The sequence below is a fragment of the Lactuca saligna genome, chromosome 5 (genome assembly GCF_052625555.1).
Source record: "Lactuca saligna cultivar CGN05327 chromosome 5, ASM5262555v1, whole genome shotgun sequence".
Lineage (NCBI taxonomy): Eukaryota > Viridiplantae > Streptophyta > Magnoliopsida > Asterales > Asteraceae > Lactuca > Lactuca saligna.
The window spans coordinates 260,221,197-260,229,319 of NC_136421.1; positions in this window are offsets into that span (position 1 = coordinate 260,221,197).

Sequence of the window (8,123 nt, forward strand, 5' to 3'; positions counted from 1 at the left end):
ACGCCGCCTGGCGGCCTTCTGCAACTCTAACAAGGTCTCGCACCTCTGCGTAGACACGAACTGTCTGATATCCCTCTTGAGCATACTCAGTTATCGGGACATCTGAGCCTGCTCCGAAGCAAACTCGGGGCAAAACATCGCCCTCTCAGTAAACATCCTGGTGATCTTCGTCACCGAATCCGAATCCTGCTTCAGCTCAAGGAACTCCTGAGCCAATCTCTCCCTCTCAACCCGCAGAACATAACGAGTGCTAAACATCTCTCGGAACTGATCCCATGAAACCGCAGCCCTCTGAGCATCCGAATATGACCCCGTGGTCAATCTCCACCAATCCTTCGCCCCAAGTCTCAACAGGTTCAGATCACACCTCACCCTTTGATCAGCAGGGCATGAACATGTGAAGAAACACCCCTCCATGTCTGACAACCATCTCATAGCAACAATCGGGTCCTAGACTCCATCAAAGGTAGGGGCTTCGTATTATCGAAGTCCCGATACTGGAAACCTCTACCAGCTCCTCCCCCTGCCGCTTCTACAGCCGCGGCAGCCGTCTCTGCGAGAGCTGCATAACGCTCATCAAAATACTCCACCATGGCGGTCTTGAGCGACCCAAACAGTTCCGGCAGCTTGGCCCGGAACAACGCAACAACCTCATCGTACAGGATCTCACGTATCCTAGCATCCAACTCGCCCGTGCTCAACTGACCAACAACCTCGGACAAACCCGCCCTGACCTCCCTCTCCTGCTCCCGATCCCGACCCGGATCCGCTCCCAGCATGCCTCGTGACCACCATACTAAAAAACACCACAATATCTCAGATACTTCCCACTAACCCGGGAACCAACTCTCAACCCAACCCTAGAGGTCATGGTTTCCCTGATACGCGTATGGGTCCTATGCTTTCAGTAGTACGGGCCCATACTACCTTCCACACCTACCCATATTTGTATGAAGTACTACCACAACACTCATAGTGACAAATATACATAGCAAGCGCTCAATCCTCACTCCTAGAGGAACACTAAAAATCTCATACATAAGGAAACCCTAGGATAGCAGGCATCATAAAACAGGCAACATTATCATGAAATCCTGAAGATCCCTAGCCTAGTACTAGCATGCTGTTCTATCAAAGCTCGAAAACAAATATCATGTATGATATTTTGGGGTTACTTACTGGCTCCGGCTGATCGTACCTCTGCGTCCTCCTTTTACTTAATTTGAAAACCATTTTAAATTCTCTTTTAAAAACTCTCCCTGATTTGAGACTGGATTCACATGAATGTTCCTCCAATTCACTCAAACCAAGGCTCTGATACCAACTTGTAACGACCAAAAATTTCAACAAATTTTAACTTTTCAAAAACAACCCATTCTCATATTGTTATTACAAAAAGGTTTTCAATACATTTACTATCAGAGTGTTCCCAGAACCATATTCATAAAACATAAACTCGAGGAGCGGTATGATCACGCCTTTGCCTTGCCACGGTCTCCTGAAAAACCTGAAAAACATTAAACCACAACTGTAAGCCCGAAAGCTTAGTGAGATACCCCCAAAATACCAACCACATATACCATACACATAACATGCTATATCATATCGAATCATAGAACAACCATGCATATCGGGTCTACTGTGTGACTGGTCTGCCGCACCGGCCAACAGTCCACCTGGTCCACCCTCCGCGTCTAGCCATATACATCGAGTCTGCAGTATGGTTGGTCTACCCTCACCGGGCCTTCAACCCACCTGATCCACTCTCTGAGTCTACAATATGGCTGGTCCGCCGGCATCGGGCCTTCAGTCGGCCTGGTCCACTCTCTGAGCCTTGGCACGTCTGGTCCGCCCTCGTGGGGCCTACAGCCTATCCGGACCGCTCGTTGGGCCTTCGGAATAACCGGTCCGCCCTGGGTATCTTGGCCTACAGCACAAAGCAGGTCCCGCCTCAACCCAACCCCAATCAAACAACCATGTGCACATAAACATACAATCATATAACAATTCATATTCAATCAAACCGATCTAGCAGATCACGTAACACAACATACTCTAAGCAGGATGTCGACCTAACCGGTCACTAGTATAGCATCATCCTATATACCATGATACCGACCTTAACCAGGTCTCTAACGAATACCATCCTAACTACCAGGATGCAAACATAGTAAAACAGCAACATAACAACAATACCCGGATTACAATCCGATAAAGGGCTGGCCTTGGTGCCTTAGACCCTGTTGATATAGTGAGGATAACTCACCTCGCAACTGCTGACTGGAAAGATAAGATCGAGATGCTCCGACCACTGACACGATCTCCACCACTGGCTAGCACCAACACTAAACTCAAACTAAAGTCAACAATTACCAAAATGCCCTTAGAAGTCAACTGGTCAACCCTTGGTCAAAGTCAAAGTCAAAGTCAACCTCCTGACTGACTCTACTCGCCGAGTCAACCCAATGACTCGTCGAGTCCCCATAGAACTTCCCCAATCCGCGACTCAACTCGTCGAGTCACCTCGAGACTCGCTGAGTCTCGTAACTCTGAGTCCCCTCGCACTCAACTCACCAAGTCCTCTCTTGACTCGCCGATTCATGACTCAACCAGAAGAATATTAGGACCTCACGACCAGACTCGCCGAGTCCAAGGCCATCTTCAACCTACTCGCCGAGTTGTTCTTCCAACTCGTTGAGTTCCAGTCCATCTTCAAGCAACTCGCCGAGTACACCTTTGTGACTCGCCAAGTGCCTCTAGATCTTAACCCATGCAGCAGCTTTCCAGGCCATGCAGATGATCCAAAACATAGATCTACCCTTATACAACCCATCCATTACGTAAAGTGGCAAACTTTACGTGAATCCAAAGAGATCTAGGCATTTTACACTCTAGGGCTAGGGTTTGGGACAAGATGGATTCACCAATCACTCAATAACAGGGACTTTAATGCACTCTAAACCTCCTCCACTTCAGATCTGAGGTAGCAACCTCAGATCTATCCTTCAAACTCAAGATACCACAATCTAAGCTTCCCACACAACCCCAAAATGATGAATCTAGAAGAACACAACCCAAGAACGAGATATTACCTCAAAATGAAGCCCCCAACAACAAGGAATCCGAATCTAAGCAAAGCCCCTTGCTCCAAGCCTCCTAACTCTCCAAGATCTTCTTCCAACTTTCTTCTCCAAGGCTCAAATGCACTCAAAACCTTCACAAACACGTTTCTAGGGTTTTCTGGACTCAAAGGGAAGGTAAGGAGGCTGGGGAGAGGGTATAATGTCCTTTATATAGGGCTTATCCCCCGAAATTACGATTTTCTTCGCACAACGCCTACTCGCCGAGTTGGCCACTTAACACGCGACCTGAGTCGCGACCCTACTGGTCGAGTCCACCCATGGACTCGCCGAGTTGCCCTTCAAATTTTACACTTTGAACCCCGAACTTGCACTCCTGGACTCGGGATGTTACATTATTGTACTCCAAAAATAAAATCTTGCTCTTATTTTTTTCCACCTAGGACATCTAACCATTAATTTCCAATAATTGTGTCACTTGAATGGTTTTCCGACTTCCTCAAGGTAAAATTGCAAACCTTCTTGAAGTATTTCTTCATCGCCTTGGCCGCTTTTTTTGGGTTTTTAGGAGGTTGTACAACCCGTTTATTTTTGAAACGTCCTTTGCTATTTCTCAAAACTTTGCATTCAATTGGTGTTCCGTACGGTAGTCGTCACCTTTTTCTAGCTCCTCCTGAAACCGTTCTAAAATACGAAATCAAAAATGCTCTCTGGTTGTGAATTTCCCGTCTTCGAATCCTCAGAAATGTCAACCCAAGCTTTTACCAAAACTAGCTCTTCTTGTGGAAGCCATGTTGTCGGATTTTGTTTTCCCGGTTGTGCTACACCGTCGCACACTTGTTTTTTCCCTTTACGTCGTTGTGGGGGTGGTGTGGGTTTAGTTTCGGGAACCATCTCTGCTTCTTCCGAGTCATCCAACTCATCGACAAGTTGGAATTGTTGTTGGATTTGGGTTTGGGTTTGGGTTTGGGTTTGGATTTGAGGTTGATTTGGCGAATGTTGATCGGGAAAAACAACAAAGTCTGAAAACATTTGGAACTTGGATCGGGTAATATTGTCTAACATTTTGGTATTGAAATTGTAGTGGAGATTGAATGGAAGCATCGAGTTAGGGATGATAAAATCTTTGTGATGATGAATCGATAGCAAAAATGTTTCAAGTAAGGGTGCTTAAACTCGAAACATGAGTTTTTTTCCTTCTATCGGAGGTTGGAGTTTGATTGTCGGGATTTTTTTTTGAAGAAAATAGAGGTTGTAGAGGGTTTGTTTGAATGTTGATTGAAGATAAATGGTTATGAGTATTTATAGATGTTTTAAAAGGTATAAAAAAAAATAGATTTTAATGCATATAATTGTTGGTAAAAAAACATTTTTTACCGTTAAAAAACGGATACTTCAAAAAAAAAAAAAAAAAAACTTTCCACAAATCAACGAAGGAGAAAGAACACGGCAAAGAGTTCCATCACGAGTTCCCGCATCATCCTTCTTCGCACCGACAGTGCGGTGTTCCACCGTGCGAAAAGAGTCACGCTGCCCTTTCCCGCTGTACATTCCGCCTGGCCTTAGAGATCGCATTATTGGCCTCATAAACATATGACATGTAATAGTTAGTCATTATGTAATTGTGACATGTCTCGGATACCATTATGATTATTTGAGATAATTCTTGAATTTAATTGATAGAATTAAAGTCATTTGTGTGTCACTTCCAACATTAGATGTGCTAATTACATTGTCCAACAATGTTAGATTTTATTGGAATTTTCATCAAACTATTTAGGTGTTATTTATTTTTCAGAAGCAAAATGTATCGGACCACATCTGTAGATCTTTGTAACAGAAGAGGTGGACTAAACGTTTGCAGTCTGAAAAAACAATATTGTTTGTTTTTTTAACATCTGCATGCTACTAAAATAAACTAAAATCTAAATAAATTGATTTTTTTTAAACTACAAAGCGTTTTTTAATATATTTATGACTTTGTTATAAATAATTAACAAATCGAAATCAACTTATATGTATTATTGTACAAAAAAGTAAAAATAAAAATGGTATAAGTTAACGTATATATTTAATAAAAACTAACAATTCTGGTCACAAAATTATACTCAAACATTATAATTAGAAATCAAAGAATTTGATACATAAATGGATGAAAATAAACTTTGATTTTTTCAATTAAATCAATTAAAAACGTGTCATAAATATTTTTCAAAGAAATTGTATTAAATAATGTTTTATAAAATTTGACATAAAAATATAAGAATATATTATTTTATTTTTTTCATATTTATATAAACAACTTCAACGGTCATTATTGTAATAATTTTTATTTATAAATTTGTCAAAAATATCATGTTTGTGTCGTCAATTTTTTTTAAATATTGTAATTTTTTTCAAATTGTTTATCAGTAATAAAGTTTGAATAAATATAAATTCAAAAAAACTATAAAAAATAATAATAAAGATATATGTGTTTTTTTAGACTAGAAGATGTTTGAAGACGTTAGAAGACTTTGGTCCACATCTGCGCCAAGAAGAGGGCGCGCAGATATTTTTAGGTTTGCGGTCTTCAAAAAAACAAACAGTCCGTGAAAGCTAATGTTTGTGTGTGGTCTACGCCGCGCAAACAGAAGTGGCTAAGAAGATCTGCTGTAAAAAAATAAACACCACCTTAATCTTCACTCTTATGTCACTACAGGGAGGTTAAGCAATCAATTCAATAGTTTAAAGTGTCCTAAATTTGTATATTTCACTTAAAGCTTTAAATTATTACTACTAATAATCTAGGTTTCATTATGTAGCATGTTTAAATGTTTAGTGTATTTATAGTAAACATATTTTTATTTATATAAAAGACAACCTATAAATTAGTAATGTATGCATCATTTTATTTATTTAAATAAAATGCATGACAATAACTTAATGTTTCGCTACCTAAAGCCTAACTTGAATAATCAGGTTTTGACATATCAGATATTAATGGAGATAGGAAGTTTAGACTAGTATACTGTTTTTTGTGGCATTGGTTACATCTTTTAAATTTTGGCTCCTATTTTTACGATGGCATACAAGCATAGTTACCTGGTTGATCAGCTTGACATCTGTCCATCATTGGTGGTTAAATGATCATACCTCCCATTCGGAGGATATGGAACACAGTTGAATATCTCCTCATACTTTTGATATACATCAATAGTGAGGCACATACATGCAAATACAATATTTAATATAATTTAAGCTTAATTAAGTTGTTACAAAATAACCGCAATGTATGTCGGGGGAATATCACTTTATACGATAGAATTTATTTAGTTTTGTATATGCAATAACGCTTTTATTATGGTCACATACTCGAAACAAGTGGTTCACCATATGAAAGTAAGTCAACGTTGATGAACATGTAACTCTCATCTTTAATTTATCATATGCCTGTTTATTTAGATACCCTTTGAGTTTTGATGCATGTGATGGAAAATGTATTATATTGATACAAGTAAATCAAATGACTCCTGTGTATATGTTCTACATTTATCTTTCATTTTTTGGTATTTAAATTATTACTCTTGTAGTGTGCTTCGAAAAAATCGACTACCACAATAATTGGGTTTTTTTCGTGTATGTTTGGTTTAGTGTGTTCAATTAATTGACAACATTAGATGTCCTTATATTATAACATAACCCAAAAAAGTATGCATTTGCCCATTTTTGTATCCAATTTTGTATTGTTTCTTACATTCTTTAGTTAGTAGATGGTGTATCGCAACCTATTTTCAAGGAAGTCTTATTATGTGTGTTTTTTCATGATTTCCAAAACATATTAAAAGTTTTCTTATTCTATTTAGACTTCAATAATGATATCATGGAAAGATGATACCGAGTCTCAAAGTGTGTGTGTGTGTGTGTGTGTGTGTGTGTGGGGGGGGGGGGGGGGGGGGGGGGGGGAGCAATGTTTTAAAAGCAAAGGTTAATATAAGCAACCTCGACCATGACTATCTAGAATGCCAATCACAACTTACAGACATCAATGATTTTTATATGGATAGTCATCCCAAGTCTCAAAGTGTCCAGAAAACATATGAGTATCAAACACATCATAAAGTGGATGTATATGATCATGATCAAAACACGTTTCGAAAAAAACAGGTGTGCCCATCTTATAAAAAAGTTTTACAAAAATCATTTTATGAATGCAACACGTTTGACAAATAGTATTAACATAAAGTATTCACATTCCTAACTAAATCACAAAAGAAAATCAAGTACTTATTAAGTTATTATATTAGGGGGCATGTGTTCTTGGTAATAAAATCACATTTATTGTAAGCTATCCCTTAAATGAACTCTTTTAGCTTATATGAAGGATATTGAACACCTACATGATCATAATCAACCATATAATTTACACTAACTAGTTTTTTAATATGCTAATTAGACTTTTTAATCTTGAATAACCTTTCAAGATCCATAAACATGAATATGTGATCGTATGGAAGCAACCAAATGACCAACCACATCCTTAAGGTCAAAATGTAAAATGTTGTTAATTTTGACAGACTAAGAACACCACGTGTTCTTTTTTAGGCATGAAAAAACATGACCCGTGCTTTTGCATACATAGAGCCAAAACATGAAAATGACCATTTAGCTCATCAACTATGATTTTAACCTTTCCAATTCCAGTTCTAATCACATAGGATGATTAATTGGATTTTAATGCTTTGATTAAACACTTAATTACATCATGGTTAACATGACCAACATTGTTAACCCATCAAGTAAATGATGTTCATCATTATCTTCCATTAGAATTTAAAAACTCTATATACGAAAACAAAATTTGGTTTTCACCCGTGCTTTGCAATTAAGATAAAATTACCGAACTCATAAATATAATTTAACCTGATAAATCATAAACAATTGAAATCTAATGAATTCGATGGTGACCTAATTGTTTTTCCTTAGAAACTCCATTAAAACATCAATAATCCACCATTAATTCGCTTATAGGTTTCATCACCATAAATTTGACTTTGTATCAAT